This window comes from Cynocephalus volans, chromosome 16 (genome assembly GCF_027409185.1).
Source record: "Cynocephalus volans isolate mCynVol1 chromosome 16, mCynVol1.pri, whole genome shotgun sequence".
Taxonomy (NCBI): domain Eukaryota; kingdom Metazoa; phylum Chordata; class Mammalia; order Dermoptera; family Cynocephalidae; genus Cynocephalus; species Cynocephalus volans.
Window position 1 is genome coordinate 53,854,130 of NC_084475.1, and position 17,480 is coordinate 53,871,609.

Consider the following 17,480-nt stretch of genomic DNA (forward strand, 5'->3'; position numbering starts at 1 on the left):
CACTACACTTTGAATCAGATAGTATAATTTCACTACCAAAATTACTTTGATTTTGTTCTTTTTGATTAGGATAGCTGTGGCTATTTAGGGTCTTTTGTGGTTCCATAAGAATTTCATGATAGTTTTTTCCTATTTCCATGAGTAATGACAATGGATTGTTGGTAGGGATTGAACTGAATCTGTATATGGCCTTGAGTAGTATGGATATTTTAACAATATTAATTCTCCTAATTTATGAACACTAAATATCTTCCCATTTATTTGTGTCATCTGCAATTTCTTTCATCAGTGTTTTAGAGTTGTCAGAATAAAGATCTTTCACATCCTTGGTTAAAGTACTCTTGAGTATTTTTTGGGGGGAAGAGGATGATGAAAATGAAATTATTTTCTTAATTCCCTTTTCAGATAGTTTGTTGTTAGTGTAGCAAAATGCTACTAATTTTTAACGTCGACTTTGTATCCTGCAACTTTTCTGAAGTTGTTTATTTGTTTTCACAGTGTTGGGGGGAAGTCTTTTGTGGGTTTTCTTCATATGAGATCATGTTTTCAGCAAACAGAGACGATCTCATTTCTTTCTTTCCTATTTGGAGACTTTTTATTTATTTTTCCTTACCTAATCACTCTGTCTAGGGCTTCCAGTCCTAGCTCAAATAAGTGGTGACAATGGACTTCCTTGTTTTATTCCTGATTTTAGAGAAAAAGTCTTCAACTTTTCATTGTAGAGTATGGTGTCAGCTGTAGGCTTGTTATTTACATATGGCCTTTATTGTGTTGAAACATTCTTTTCATACTTAATTTGGTGAGAGTTTTTTCATGACAAAACGTTAAATTTTTCAAATGCTTTGTCTGCATCTATTAAGATGATTATTTGGCTTTTGCCCTTCATTCTGTTAATATGGTTAATGACATTTATTGATTTGCATATGTTGAAACATCCTTGCATCCCAGGGATAAATCTCAGTTGAATATGGTGAATGATCCTTTTAATGTACCATTGAATATGGTTTGCTACTATTTTATTGAGGATTTTTGCATCTATCAGTGAAAAGCCTGTAATTTTCTCTTCTTGTAGTGTCTTTGTCTACCTTTGAACTCGGGGTAATGCTGGCCTCATATAATAAGTTTGGGAATATTTCCTACTCTTCAGTTTTTTGGAAGAGTTTGAGAAGAATCAGTGTTCTTTAAATGTTTGGAGAATTCAGCCAAGAAGCTATCTGGTCCTAGGCTTTTTTTCTTTGATGATGAGAGATTTTTTAGAACTGATTCAATCAGCTTACTCATTTTTAGTTTGTTCAGACTTGATTTCTTCATGATTCAGTATTGGTAGGTTATATGTGTCTAGTAATTTGTCCATTTTTTCTTGATTATCTAACTTATTTGCTTTTTTTCATATTAGTCTCATGATCCTTTGTACTCCAGTGATACCAGTTGTAATGTACCCTCTCTCATTTCTGTTTTTATTTATTTGAGTCCTCTTCTTTTTTTATTATTATAACTTATAAGTTATTAATATAGTATATTATTGTGTAAGTATTAATAACATACTTACAAGTTATAATAAGAAAAAAAGAAAGTTATTAATATTATAACTTATAAGTTTTTCTTATGAATCACTTATTATAGTTACTCTAGATAAGACTTTACTAATTTTTTTTAGTTTTTCCAAAAACCAACTCTTAGCTTTGTGGAACTTTTCTATTGTTTTTATAGTCTTTTTAAAATTAATTTCTACTCTGGCCATGGTTATTTACTTTCTTCTGCTAACTTAAGGTTTGGTTTGTTCTTCTTTTTAGTTGTTCAGGTATAATTTTAAGTTGTTTATTAGAGATATTTCTTCTTTTTTGATGTAGATATTTAATGCTAAAAACTTCCCTCTTAGAAATGTTCTTGCTACATCCCCTAAGTTTTGTTATGTTGTGTTTTCATTTTCATTTGACTCAAGATATTTTTAAATTTCCTTTTACTTTCTTTGAATAAATAGTTGTTCAGAGGCATATTGTTTAATTTTCACTTATTTGTGAATTTTCTATGATTCCTCTTGTTATTGATTTCTAGTTTTATATTGTTTTAATCCAAAATATTTTGATCTTATTAAATTTGCTAAGACTTGTTTTGTGGCCTAACATATGATCTATCCTGGAGAATGCTCTGTCCGTACTTGAGAAGAATGTGTATTCTGTTGTTGTTTATTAGAATGTTTTATATTTTCATCTATTTCAATCTATGAATTCTTTTAGGGTGAACTGAGTCTCTTGTACAAAACATACTGTTGAGTCTTTTTTTATCCATTAAACAACTCTATGCCTTTTGATTGGAGAACTGAATCTGTTTACATTAAAGTGATTATTAATAGACAAAGTTTTACTATTGCCATTTTGTTCATTGTTTTTTGGTTGTTTTTTAGACTTTTTGTTTCTTTCTTCCTCTTTTCCCTTCCTCCTTTGTGGTTTAATGATTTCCTGTACTTATATGCTTTGGATTTTTAAAAAAAAATCTTTTGTGTATTTACTACAGATTTTTATTCTGAGGTAAACACGAGGCTTGCATAAAATATCTTACACTTATAACAGACTATTTAAAGTAGATAACTTAATTTTGACTACATAAACAAACTCTATAATTTAACTCCCCTCTCCCCATGTTTTATGTTTTTGATGTCACAATTTGCATCTTTTTATTGTATCGCCTAACAAATTATTGTGGTTATAGTTGTTCTTAATAATTTTATTTTTTAATCTTTATACTAGAGACATAATTGATTTAGACATCACTTTTAGAGTATTAAAGTGTTTTGAATTTGCAAATGTACTTACTTTTACCAGTGAGTTTTATACATTTTTGTGTTTTTATGTTACTACTTACTATCCTTTTCTTTCAGCTTGAAGAACCCTCTTTACCATTTCTTGTAAAGGACATCTGGTGGTGATAAACTCTCTCATCTTTTTTTTTTCTTTTTTTTTTTTTTGTCTGAGAAAGTCGCTATTTCCCCTTCAATTTTGAAAGGCAGGATTGCTTGGTATAGTATTTGTGGTTTCCAGGTTTTATTATTTTTATTTCAGGATTTTTACTATATCACACATTCCCTTGTAGTCTGAAAGATTTCAGCTGGAAAATTCATTGATAGTCTTATGAAGGATCCCTTATAAGTAACAGGTTGCTTTTCCTTTGCTACATTCATTTTCTCTTCAATTTTCAGCAATTTGATTATAATGTGTCTTAGTGTGGGTCTCTTTAGATTTATATTACTTGGTGTTCTTTGTGCTTCCTGGAACTGAATTTCTATTTTCTCCCTCAGTCTCAGGAAATTTTCTGTCATCATTTCTTTGAATATGCTTTCTATTTCTTTCTCTTTCTTTTCTCCCTTTAAAATTTTGATAACGTATAAATTGATCTGTTTAGTGATGTCCCATAAGTTCCTTAAGTTATTTTCACTACTTTTCATTATTTTATTCTTTTTGTGCCAAAGATTGGATTCTTTCCAGTAACCTGTTTTCAAGTTCACTGATCTTTTTTTTTTTTTATGCTTGATCTAGTCCACTGGTGAAGTTTTTATTCAATATTTAAATTCAGTTATTGTACTCTAAAGCTCTGTTTTCAGTTTAGTATGTTTTCATGCTTTCTATCTCTTTGTTGAAATTCTCAAGTTTCTTCTTGCATTGCTCTCCAGACCTTGGCAGGAATTTTTATGATCATTATTCTAAATTTTCTCTCAGGTAAATTACACATCTTTATTTCACTAATATCAGTTTCCGATGCTTTATTTTGTTCTTTTATTGTAATGCATTTTCCTCAACTCTTTGTGTTGGTTCCTGCACATTAGATAAGACAACATCCTACCACAGACTTTTAAGAATGGCCTTGGGTAGGAGAAGAATCTCGCCAATTCATCTAGCCAGGTATTCTAAGTGCCTCTCACATCTTTGTGTTTGCACAAACTGCTCTTTCTTTGTCATAGTCCCCAGAAAATTAGAATGTCTCAAGTCCTCTCAGTACCCCAAGACAAGTAAGATAGAAGCCAGACCATATAGATGCAGCTGAAAGGCTCAGGTGGTAGATAAGTGTTCTGTTCCTTCCATCCTAAAAATAAAATTGAAAGCAGGCATTAATCTCCAACTCTCTGCACTAAGCAGGGGACAGGATTTGTGGCAAATATTCACACTCTCATTCAGACCATGTCCCCTGATCCTGGAAGAATAGCCACTGGAAGTGGGCCTGTTCTATGTCTACCTGTTTGTTTTCTGTGTTCTAGCCCAGAGCTAGGTAGTTAAGGAGGCAATCTCTTAGGTGGAAGTTGTAGATACTGAGGCACTTGATCTGTAAATTAACATCTTCCAGGAAGAATCAATAGGCCTAGATTTATCACTGGGGAGCACTGGGAGAGAAGGCTCAGGAATTGCCAAGCTCTTATTCAGGCTAACAAGGTCTATTTTATGTCTGCCCTGTTAACTTCCTAATGCAATTTAGTTAGAGGCCAGGCCATCAAGTAGACAGCAGGAGAGTGTGCAGGAAGTTCTTTCCAGGGATAAAGTGACAGCTGTGCATTTTAGCCCCTTCACTGCATTGCTCTTGGGTGGGGGAAGTAGCCACAGGAAGTGCTTGCAAACCCATTTAAAGCCACCTCTTTGTTCTGTGATCTAGGGAGACTCATGTATACCAAGTCACTTCTGCTCCCATAGCTAAGTTGAGGATGCAGTTCCTTGGTTGAGAGCTGTAAGAGTTAAGGAACTCAACATGTGAACAAACTTCTTCCAGGAGGAATTGGTACACTGGAGGTATTGGTGGAGCAAACTGGGGGAGAAAGCTGGAGAATTGTTGAGTTCCCATTAAGGCTTCTAGAGGTCTACTGTTTGTACCAGCCCAGTTTATTCCCTGATGCAGGATAGTCTGAAGCTCAACTGTCAGCAGCAGCAATTGACAGAGTACACTGGCAAACCTCTCTTGGGGAGAAAGTGGGAGCTTTGAGTTTCAGCATCTCCTCTGCGACGATCCCTGGGGAGGAAGCCCCAGCAGTGCTTGTGTATGCACGTAAGTCTTCTGTGTTGTTCCATGGTCTAGGGAGACTCATGTTTGCCCAATCCCTTCTTCTCCCAGAACTAGCTGAATTGAGAACAAATTCCTGGGAAACACAGTTAGGGTGCTATATGTGTGTTCTAAACCCTTTTCTCCTCAGGGAGAAACTGAGTGTTTGGGATTTCCCCCAGATTGTATGGTGCAGTGCCTGGGGTGGGGGTTGTGCCCAAATTTGCCTCAGCTTTTCCCAGGTGATGTGGATAATTTTTCAGATTCCTGGAACATAGGAGCTCTCAACTGGTTTCTGACGTTCTTACAGAAGGAATTGGTTCATTTATAAATGCTTATTTGGTCCATCAGTGGGTGAAGGAAAAGTCAGGAACCAGCTATTCTGCAATGTTACTGGCATCACCCTCCAATATATTTTTTTCTTTTTTTTAATTCTCAGCTCTTCTGAACTATGGCTGATTCACATTTTGCAGGCTCTTATTTTTTTAAGATAGCATTATGTGTGTGTGTGTGTGTGTGTGTGTGTGTAAATGTTTTCAGATACCTTCATATAGTTTCTCCTAGTAGACTGCCTCCATTTGTTTTCATAATGACTAAAGCTCTTAGGTGAGCCTTAACTAAAGCAGGAGCTCTTCTTGGCTCTGAAGCTTTACTTTCTAAAGTGATATGGATGTGATCAGAAATTTGGTTAGTTTCTAAAGCATTAAGTCTTTCTGTAAAACAATCTTTAATCTTTTTACTTAAAGAGGTGCTTAATTATCTAACTTCCATTTTTTATTTTCAACGAAAAAAACATATTGCTTGGATTTTTCCTTTATGAATTTCCCTTTAATTCAAAAGTTATAAAACTTTTGGATTCAGTTCATTTCGTACAGGTGCTACATATCATATGAAACATAGTGAGATATTAAAGAACTAGATCTCTTAAATCTCTTTATTCATCAAAGTGTTTTTAAAGCTACATGAAATATTAAAGTTTTTAAGGTAAAATTATTACTGTCATGCAAATATAAAAAAACATACACAAAGATTTTATTTAACTATTAAATCAATGGCGGAACACATAAGGCGCTAAAAATAATTTCAGACGAGAATCCTAAGAGCAGACACGCATATAGAAAATCAAAAATTATGAAATGAATTTAGTAGAAAATAGCTGTGTATGGGAGAGATGGCTTGCATTATTACAAATCAAATTCATTTGCATCACTTTTAATAATTGTAGTGGATTGAATTATCTCTCCCCAAAACTCACTGAGGCTTGAATTGTATCCCCCAGGTTTTATGTATTAGGAACTTAGCCTCCACTGTGACTGTAAAGAGGGTGGGAAATCCTATTATGGTAATTGTAAGGTGGAGGCTGGAAGAGGTGATTACACTGTAGAGCTGTGCAGTAGTGATGGATTAAAATGGTGGTCAGGGACGTGGTTCTGAGGGCTTTAAAAGGAGAGGAGAGTCTGTCTTCCTCTTTTTCTTGCTCTCTCTGCTCTCTCTGCTTCCACCATCTTGCAATGTCAGACCCCATCACTGTCATCACCACCGTAGGGACTTTGGACTTACCAGCCTCAGAAACTATAAGCAATAAATTTTGTTTTTCTTTATAAACCACACAGTCTCAGGTATTTTGTTATAAGCAACATAAATGGACTAATACAATAATCATTTGTATAACCAGCAGTTTTCTAAGATGAAGAGTTGCAAAATTGCTCAAAGACAATGAAAAGTGCAGACCTCTATAGAATCAGATAACAAGGAAGTATGCAGTAGGCAAAACCTAACATTCAATTTCAGTCTTTCATAACTTATTCCTGCAAGAATTTAAAAGCAGGGTGATGTGAAAAAGCTAAAGGACATCATATTAATTATGTTAAGTGGTTACCATTTTTCAGATGGTATTTAGAGGCAAGAGGGGAAATGCAACTAACATTGCATGCCCACAATATACAGGCATTTTACTAATTGGCTTAAATATTCTATTTTATTTAATTTTCTGGACAACTTTTCTAGTTAGGTGTTTTTTGTTTTTTTTTTTAATAGTTGAACTATGCCCACCCCCCCAGTTTATTGAAGTTCTAACCCCTGGTACCTATGAATGCTATCTTATTTAGAAATAGAGGCTTTGCAGTTGTAAGTAAGATGTAAATTAAGGTGAGGTCTCAGTGAAGTAGGGTGGGCCCTTAATTCAATATCATTGGTGTCCTTATAAAAACAAGAGAAGAGACTAAGACAGAAAGACAGAGGGGTGCCATGTGATGGTGGAGGCAAAGACAGGAATGCTGTGTGTTCAGGCCAGGGAATTCTGAGGATTACTAGCCACCAGAGGACAAGAGAAAAGCATGGAACAAATTATCCTCCAGAACTTTCAGAAAGTTCATGGCCCTGGAACACCTTGATTTCAAACCTCCAGCCTCCAAAACTGTGAAACATTTGATTTCTGTTGCCTTATGCCACCCAGATTGTGGTAATTTGTTGAAGCAGCCCTAGGAAACTAATATAATATTTTATAACTATTTTATAATTTAGGATAATGGCATTAAAAAGGATGAAAGAATTTGGCCTACTTTGCACAGATTCAAAGTGTCAGAATGGAAATTTGTCCCAGGTTCATTTGGTCTAAATCTCACTTTTTGTTTACTATGCCCTAACACATTTTTTGATTGAGAAAGGTTTTAAGTGGTATCAGCATTCTGATTTTTGTTAACTAATGATTCCTTTTTAATAACTAAATTATGATCATTAATGAAATTCTCCCAAACTTACACAATTTCTTCATTATGGTAACCAAAAGAATCTGCTCTGACCAAGTCAGATAAATTATACTGCCTCATGAGATCTGGGCAAGTCAATAATCATGTCCACCTGTCTTGAAAAACTTTATCATAAGACTGGCCTGATACCTTGTCTACATGTTCCTTGTCTAGAGGTTCTTAGACTTGAGGTATGTAAGGAATGTGGCTTTCTGCCTGGAACCTCCAGAAGAGAGGAATTCACCGAATTTGTACAGGTACAATCTAAAAGTAAGTCAAATAGGCTTCCTAAGCTTCAAGAGACTTTCAAAGTTCTAATCTAAAATTTCTTATAAAAATCCCCGCAAAGCCAATTTAAAAAGAGCATATATGATAAATCATTCCTCTTATTGCACTTTATGAAAACAATCAGGTCAGAGACTAAATTTATCTTATGAACAAATTAGTCTTGTTGTAAATATCTTTGATAAAATGATGGAACTGGAGAGAAAAAAATTATATTTTAGAAGAAAAACTAGTATACCTGTTATTAGATTCTAACCCTGTCCATTGCTTTTTCAGTTTTTATTATCTGAGCTAAAATCCTAAAGTTTAGCAAATATTCCCTCTTGAGCAGTTTCCTTCTGGGCTGCTCAGTGATCGAGAGATATGTTTTACTGGTTAAATAATTCAGTCATTTACAATATATGGCCTAAGGCTCTTCCTATGGTATTGCTTAACTTGCATTACACCCTGCTTAAAAAAATATCAGTTTTTGCTCTTTAAATTGATAACGCACATACCTATGCACCTAGATGAAAGACTATAAATGAGTTCTTCTAAAAGGTGATATTCTTCATTTCTGCCAAGACCTCATAAAGCTCCTCATCAAAAATTTTAAATTAATAAAGGATTCCTTCCACGACAAGCTCCCAGAAGACAAAGATATCAAAGACCATGGTCTCCAACTTGGAAAGTTTCTTTATTAAAAATGTCATCAAATAAAAGGACTCCTTTCAGCCATGTTAAAAGGGACCATATAAGGTATTGTTAACCAAACCCTGTACAGCTAAGCTTAAAAGACATTGACTCATGGATTTATGATTCTCATATTAAAAAGGCAAATTTATGTGAGTGGACTTCCTCTATCACTAAAGATCTTCAACAGAAGCTAATATATCTCACTCTTCCAACCAAGATGTGAAGAAGATCGCAGGTGGGCAAACAGCTTTATTTTAAACTCTGGACCTGACCTGATGACAACTCCATCATCAATGTCACTGAAACATTTTGACTTTTACTTTTACTCTGGAGAATTAATTTAGCTTTAGGCTTTTGTCAGATTGCAGGTCCTATCTCTTAGTTACCATTCTAACCAGGCCATATGCTTCAAGATTACTTACAAAGTTAAACTTTTGCTTTAATGTTTGTTTTTTCTAGGCCTATGCCAGGTTAAACTTACTACCTTGTTTAAGTTGTAAAAATGTCCATTTTTTTTTTCTCTTTTGCTACTTTTCAACCTATTTCTAAAATGAACATGCTCTTGCCCACAGGCACAACTTATTCTCCTGTCAGATATCCAACAAAAGCTTTGCTGTCTAGTTTTTCGGGTTTGCCAAGAATAAAACTTCTGACTATTGTCTCTTCCCAACTCCCATGTTGCTTAAAATTTGGAACTAGAGACCAATGTCTGCCCCTCCCAGAAATTGGGTATCAGATCTCCTGGGAATGAACTTTCCCAGCAACAAGGGACCAAAATATCTATTTGAGTTGATCATCAGCACTTTCAGATAAAAGACTTTTGATCAAAAGGAGGAAAATGGTAACCAAAAGAATCTGCTCTGATCGGGTCAGCTAAATTATAGTGCCATGTGGATCTGGGATAAGTCAGTAACCAGATCCACCTATCCTGAAAAATGTTTTCATAAGATCACTTTTCTTAAAATAGCCATAATTGTGCCAGAAAGCCATAAAATAATCTAAGATGCTTCTTGTAAACTTTACTCTAGAATCCTGCATACAGGACACAACCTAACAACAATCCCCAAACGTGTACATCATGTACGACCAACAGAAAAACTGATAAAGTTATTAGGAAGGCTGTCCTTTTACTTCTCTCCTTTGGTTTCTCTCTCTCTTGGTGATTATAAAATGTTAAGTTCTTCTGGCCCTCCTCGGAACACATTTCTCAGGGTCACCTGACTATGTGTCTCCCCAGTTGCAATTGCCATATTGGCTCAATAAATCCTTGCTATATGTATTTGGCCTCAGTTTCTTTTTTAGGTCACCCACTGATTTCTTGAAGTAACAGTATAGGTGATAATTGCATTTCATTATAGAAAATACATTACTGGTTTTTCTTTTTTTAATCTATTTTTTGTGTAACATAAGAAAAAAACCCACTTAAAATGGGGTAAGAAAAGGGTTTTCAAATATAATTTAAAAATAACAAAAATGATAGGCAATAAAAACAAAATTCAGGAATTATTCTGGGGATATGTTTTATTTTATTTATTTTTGTTTCTTTTTATGATGTGATAATAATTAATCTGACAAACAAAACTAGTTATGCATTCCTACTGAAAAAATGATACATAAAATTAGGCATCAAGTTTAAAATTTTTTAGTGTTTTAGGTAATTGCTAGGATGTGAATTTTTTAATGTTAATTCTGTGAACTTTGGTTGCATGGTCTAGATAGGAAAATGAACCCAAATGTAGGTTTTTGTTTCTGGTTTATGATAAATGTAGCTATAAAAATGGTCACCAACAGAACACAAATAAATTAAAAACCATGCATAATTTTACCAACCAGAAATATTTTGTATGTTTGGCATATTTGGGCACATAAATATGTGTTATATTTCCTTATGTGTTTGATATTGCTACACACACAAGTACACATTTTTGTGCTCTGCTCTTTTGACAAGCCATTATGCAATGTAAATTCTAAGATTAGGAAATATCTAAATGTTTGTTTTGAAAAGACATTATTTCATTTTGGTATCTACTGATTTAATGGTAGAATAAGTTTTATTTTAGTTAGAGATCTTGTAATAACCTGTGCTATTTATCTATGTCACAGTATACTTATTTCTTAAGAGATACAATTTTATAGAATTGTTCTGAGTCATGAAAATGCATGATTCATTTTAATAAGCAATTATATTCATTTTTTATATTCTCAAAGATTGTATTTAAAAGCCATTTAAAAAAGATTATATTTACAACTTCCATCTTGGGTGGTTATCTGAGCAAACATGCAGCAGTAATCAAGCCACAGCTTTGTTAAGTATGCCAAAACTATAACTAAAAAGTAATGTTTATTTTTTCTTTGAACTATTATGAATTTTGTTCTTGTAGGTGCTAGTAACTGAGTGTATATGAATGGAGTCCGTTTTGTTCACTAATTTCTTATTCATCACAAGGCATTATTTTAGGATTTTCGAGCTTCTGTCTATTATTGCCATGCACACACTACCAGTTGACAAGTTAGTTTTTGAAACTGTCAGAGAGATGCTCAAATATACACATTTCCTCTTGATCTTAAAGTGCATTTTTTATTTCCATCCATAAAATCAGGCAAAAAAATGTGGATGTTTCAACACACTGCGATATACTACTACATACTATTCTTATAGAAAGAGCTTAACACATATCTGGATGATAGTGAATTCAGAGAACTACAAAATCTTTATTAGTAGGACATCTAAAAATAAACACACCAGATTTTTTTTTCAGTTATATTACTCATCATTGACTTACACAAAAGGCAGGGGAAAATCAAAATACCTTTCTTTGCTCAACCTCATCTCCATTAATTTGCTGTGAATATGAAAGAAACTAAGACATGCACATGTGTAGGAGCCCACAAAATTTTTCAAGATAATAAAATCACTCCTACACTCCCTGTGAAAATTTTCCTGTGTCCACTAGGATATCTTAATATGAAACATTATCCCAGATATTTAGTGCATTCCTAAATTGAGGTCAATATTAGATTAGAGTTGTGATAAAAAATGGTATGTTAAAAGTTCATATCAGTTAGGACCAAAGAATGTTTACACATCAAAAATTTCATCTACATGGTATTGGCATAAAACAGACACAACGCCAATAAAATAAGATAAAAGAGTCCAGAAATAAACCCATGCATTTATGCTCAATTGACTTTTGACAAAGGTATTGAGAACACACAATGGGGAAAGGATGGACTCTTCATTAAATAGTGCGCACACACACATGCAAAAAATGAGGTTTGACCCTTACCCTACACCTAAGAAGATGAAAAAATAAATGAGGCAAGAGAAGAGGGAAAAAGGGTAGTTTTTGTTATGTTTTGTTTTTCATGAAGAGAGTAGACAATACTATTGCTGTACATCAACAGAAGTAATCCATTAGAAAGGAAAAGAATAATGATATAAGAGAAAGAAGATAAAATTGCTAGAGTAAGTAGAAGAGAGTCATGAACAGTGGTGAGGGATTCATTTTAGACTGGAGCACAGATAATTTTTCTATCATAACACATGGGAAGTTAGAGTTACATAGACAGATAGCTGAGATATAGCAAAAGGAAATGACAGAGAGGTGAGCATAGACTGTAGAAATTAATTCTTAAATGAGATTATATATGTGATGAACACAGTATAGCACCAAGAATATAGAAGATAATCATTATCTACTTTCTTCCTTTTTTAATAAAAAAAAAAAAATGAGACTTTCAAAAAGTCAAATGGTGACCACAGATTTAGTAGTATTGGCTAAATAGTGGCTTTGGCAATGGCAATGATGGTTTCTAGAAGAAGATTATACCTTACACTTGTCATCTGGTCTTTTCAGAAGAGCCAGATCTTTGGGTCGATGTACTTCCAGAGTCTGTAGATGCTCTCTTGATCTGCGCAATGCTCATAGATATTTGAGCATGTAATCCCTGGCTCAGAGCTAAAAAAAAAGAAAATAAAAAAAAAAGAAAAGAAAGAAAACAGAGATTGACTGTAAAATTAGAAACAGAAAGTCTATGTCCTTTAAACGTGCCTTCTTGTGTATGTTGGGAATAAAACTATACTTATATAGTAAATGTAACCAGAATCACCAGATTGGAGTATGGATCCTTTATCCTTTGAATGAAATACATCCTTTAAATAATAAAATTCAATGATATCATGCCATCATTCTATAGAGCATAAAGACTGTCTATTGCTCATTACTTACAATCAAGCTAAGTGCTTTACGTATGTTTGATAAATCCAACACTCCTCTGGATCTTACACGGTCCAAAAATCCAATTATAGCGTCAATTGCATTAAGGAGATAAAATTTGATTTTTTTTTTCAGACAAGTACAGTCCCCTTTAACAAATTTTTTAAATTGCCATTCATGTCATATTTGGATCATAAACAATTAAGCTATCAGGGTATGAAATTTAGTCCCCTTCTTTTATTCCTAGAAATAATAGTTTTTCTGGGTGTTGTAGAAGACAATTCTCACCTACAGTTTTAAACCTTATGTACTATAGTTCTATACCACCAAAATCTTTTGGTCCACATTTTGTGTAGCAACACAGTATATATGTTATATTGACAAGTGGCTTACAACCTGCCACACATACATACACAGCTGTATTCTCTAGGGTATATCTGTAATGCTAGGATGTTAGGGTCCAATTACTAGATGAGCACAGAGCCAGTCCTCATGTGTTAATATCTATGATTCAACCATCAAAAACAAAGTGCCAAAACAAGCTTGCTGATTTTGACTTGGTTTTTGAAAGTCTCATAGGTTTTTCTGTAGCTGACCGGTTAGCTAAATTGGTTAGAACACAGCCTTGTAACACCAAGGTCACAGGTTCAGGTCCTCTATAGGCCAGCCACGAAAAACAAAACAAAAATATACATGAAATCATAAGATTTTCTTCCAAACAAAGCATTACAATCATCTATTACAGTCCTGGTGTTATACCCTGCTATATCACATATAATTTTGTTTATAAACTGGCTTTTCATAGTTTGTACTCACATGTCAATGTCCTCTTCTCTCCCTGCACGTCGAGTATGAGTGTATTTCAAAAAGTTTAAGGAAAGATTTGTATTTCCTTTTAAGTCTGCAGGATGAAGGAAGATCTTTGAGACAGGATGTAAACTATAGTCAGAGTAACCTTTTGTTCACTCACTGAATCATTGTCCTCAGCCAATGTTTACATATCTTTAAGCCTACCTTGATATAAATCTTATCCAGAAGTTTCCACAGTCCTAATGAAAGGAGATACCTGATGGTGGTGTCCCATGACCCCTCCAGACATGCCCATACGTGTTTTGTTCCTAGGACAAATAAACCTGAGATTTCCAAACTGAGAGCTGTGTTCACCTTATTGCCATTATGTGAATTTTGATTTATAATCCACAGAGGTGAGAGATGGATAACAGGAAGGTCCCTGACCCTCAAGTGTGGTATAATTGGTTGAAACCTCTAATTTCATGTCAAAAAGTCCTACAACTCCAAAAATGTTTTCAGTTCCGGGGACGCTTACAGGCACATAATTTCATCTTTTTACTCAACTTCCTACATCTTTATATGTGACTTCTACATGCAATTCATTACTCAAATAAGAAACTCGGACTTTTCATTATTTCTCATAAACATGGCAACGCTTGACAGAAGACAAAACAAATCAGACTTATGAATACATAATTAACATTATAATTTTACTAAAGAATTAGTGATGGGAGTTGTCATTTAACCCAGTAAAGCACAATGTAAAAATGTTTCTGAAAAAGCATTTTAGAATTTTCTGTTCTTCAAAAGTTCTCTCAGTATACCTTATTAAAGTAATATCATCTTCTGGCCATGTCTTACCCACAAACTTTCTCTTTCACTTCTTTATATATATTTTTTTCTGCATTTTTAAAATATTTTCTCTTTTCACCTGGATTGCCTGGAGAAATTTAATCTGTCTACAACTATTTTAAAGAAAAATGTGTTTTTTATTTCCTGATGATTTGGCATTAGCCACCCTGCAGGTCCTTAGTGCCCTGCATTAATATCAAGTATCATCAAATTATTCATCTAAACAAAAATTGTTTCATCCGTCATTCAACTTCTAGTAGTAACTCTTTTGGAGATATTTACTTAATCTAATGTTGTTTAATAGAGTCTAATATTACATATTACAGCTATATAAAAAGAAAACCACAGGTATTAGAGTGGGGGGATCATTGAATTTTGGGGGTCCAGACAGGTTAAAAAGTCACACACACATCCATACTGTTGGGAAAATAGAGTAGTTTGGTCAAGGCCTTCACCTCGGGTCAGTTGGGTGTGGTTTAGCATTCTTTGTAAGCAAATTATGTGTTTGTGGAGTTAGTGCACATGTGTGCCAATGTATCTTTTTAGTTTTGTTGCTATTCTTCTGTTCTTGAGAGAGAGAGAGTTTGGTGAAGCAGACGGGCAGGCATCTGCCTCGGGCATCCACCTACCGGGCCATGCTTTCCAACCTATGGCTCCAAGGACCTTTTGGCCAATTACCTAGCTCGTAGACCTGCGTGTAAGGGGTCTGGGGACCCAGCCTGGCGTGTGAAGGGTTTGTGACCCAGTCTGTGAATGGGCTTGAGGGGTCTGGGAGCACCAGACCGAGCCCTAGCTCAACAATCGGCCCAGTCGGTGCAAGATTACTGGCAGGTAAAAGAGCCCGACAACTAGTGTGGTTGTGGAGCTAGACAATTGGCATCACAAAGAGGATTAAGAGCTAGACAATTTGTGCTGTGAGCAGGATTCCAGGCCTTAGCCTAGCCAGACACATACATGCACATGCATGCATACGTGCACACAAACACATTTTTCTCACAGGGATTTTACTTTTGTAAATGTTTTAAGGTATAGAGTACTTTTTTTCCTCTGAGCATTTGAACATTCCAGATGTCTGTTTACAGAAAATCAGGGGATATTGAAAAGTGAAGATGGAATAGTTAATTTTATAGCAAAAAGGCAAGAAACGAGTTAAGGTATTCTTTCATAACCATTAAGATCTCGTTGCCATGGTGTGCTTTTCTCCTAAAAGAACAGTAGTGAAACATAAAAGATACCAAATTATTTGGATGAGGCATCATCCAGGTTTGAATTATGCACAGGCACTGTTTTTTCGTCCTTGTAAGAACATTTTTAAATGACTTCTTCAAGAACTTGCAAAGATTTTTCTGCCAGAAAATTTATAATTCTTAGTGAGAAATAGTTAATAATTGAACTTTTCTTTATAAGAAGATGGATCCACTTTTACTCATACAGGACTCTTCAGAGAAGTTTTGGCTTTCCCTTGCTGGGTAAGTTGTTAATATAATATTACATACATTTTTTTTAAAGATGTTGGACTGAGATACACAGGTAGTTGGAAAAAAACAAAAACAAAAACAAAACGCCTCCTAGTGACAGTACTAAGAGTGAAAGGAAAGTCGAACAATAGGATTATGGTTTCATGAAGTAGGTGTATCTGTAAAGCCAGATCCATCTGAAAAAAATAGTTAGGCTTTTATACAAAACATTTCAATTGATATTGAATTCTATATGATTAGGATTTATAGAAATTTTAAAAATCAGTAACAATGAGAAAAATCATTTGGATTCAAATGCATTCTTTAAAGGATAAATCTCCCAGAAAATTTAAGTATGAATGTAACTGACTTTATATATAAAGGTTGAAGTGGAGCAAAGTTTCAAACCAATCTCTCTTCCTGAGACTACGATTCTTGAGACTACACTGTGGCTACCATGCATTTCCATTTTCACACTTTTAGTACCAGAAGGCTGCTGTGAAATCATGAAAAGCAGAATCTATGTGGCAGCAGAAGGCCTGTTTGCCCGGTCATTCCCAATACACGGATTCCAAAACTTTACCTTAGTTAAATAGACACTTGTCTCCCCAGGTGTGGCTCAGCAAACATTTGATTGCAAAGGCATAGAATCCACCCGATCAAAGTTAAGTATGATAAGATACTGTGTTTGAAAACTATAAGAGGACTGTCACACAGAAGCCAAGTAAATGCATCAAGTTCTCAAGAGGAACTAGAGCCAACTGTAGCCCACTCTCTGCTGAACTTGAACAAAGTCCAAATGCCATTTCAGCCTCACATTTAAAGTAATTCCCAGATTTTGTTTGTTAGAAACAAACTGAGTTTTCTGGGCCCCAAATCCAAATATTTGAGACAGAGTGTCTGATTGAATACCTGTTGAATCCCTGGCCCAGTCAGCTGTGATTCAAAAGGAGCAGCAGGAGGGAATTTTCTGAGAGGCAAGAGGGAGGCAGAGCTGGGTAGGATAAGCACTTCTCAGAGAACTTAGTATAAAACATCAGGAATTCCTGACCACAGTATAGAAGAAAGTCTATTTTGTTGATGGTAAGTGCTACTTAGGTAGGAGATACCAAGGAGACAGAGATGATTTGATAAAAACCCTGACACAGAAAAGCTCAACAGCTGTTCAGCAATGAGTACAGAGGTCTCTTTAAGAACAAAGGCACAGAGAATGGGTAGGTGCCTGTTTCTGAGGGGAAGACAGGCCCCCCCCTTCCACCCCAGCAATCTGGTTCTCAGAACTTAACATCTTTCACATATTTTCATTTACAAAAAAAAAAAAAAACGTGTGTCTATACTAGTATATAAAAAGGCAGAAAAACAACCTGCTGCCCTTACATCTTTCAAAATACTGCCAGCTGCCCCTGCAGCGCTGGCAGCTTGGGTACCCTCAGAGA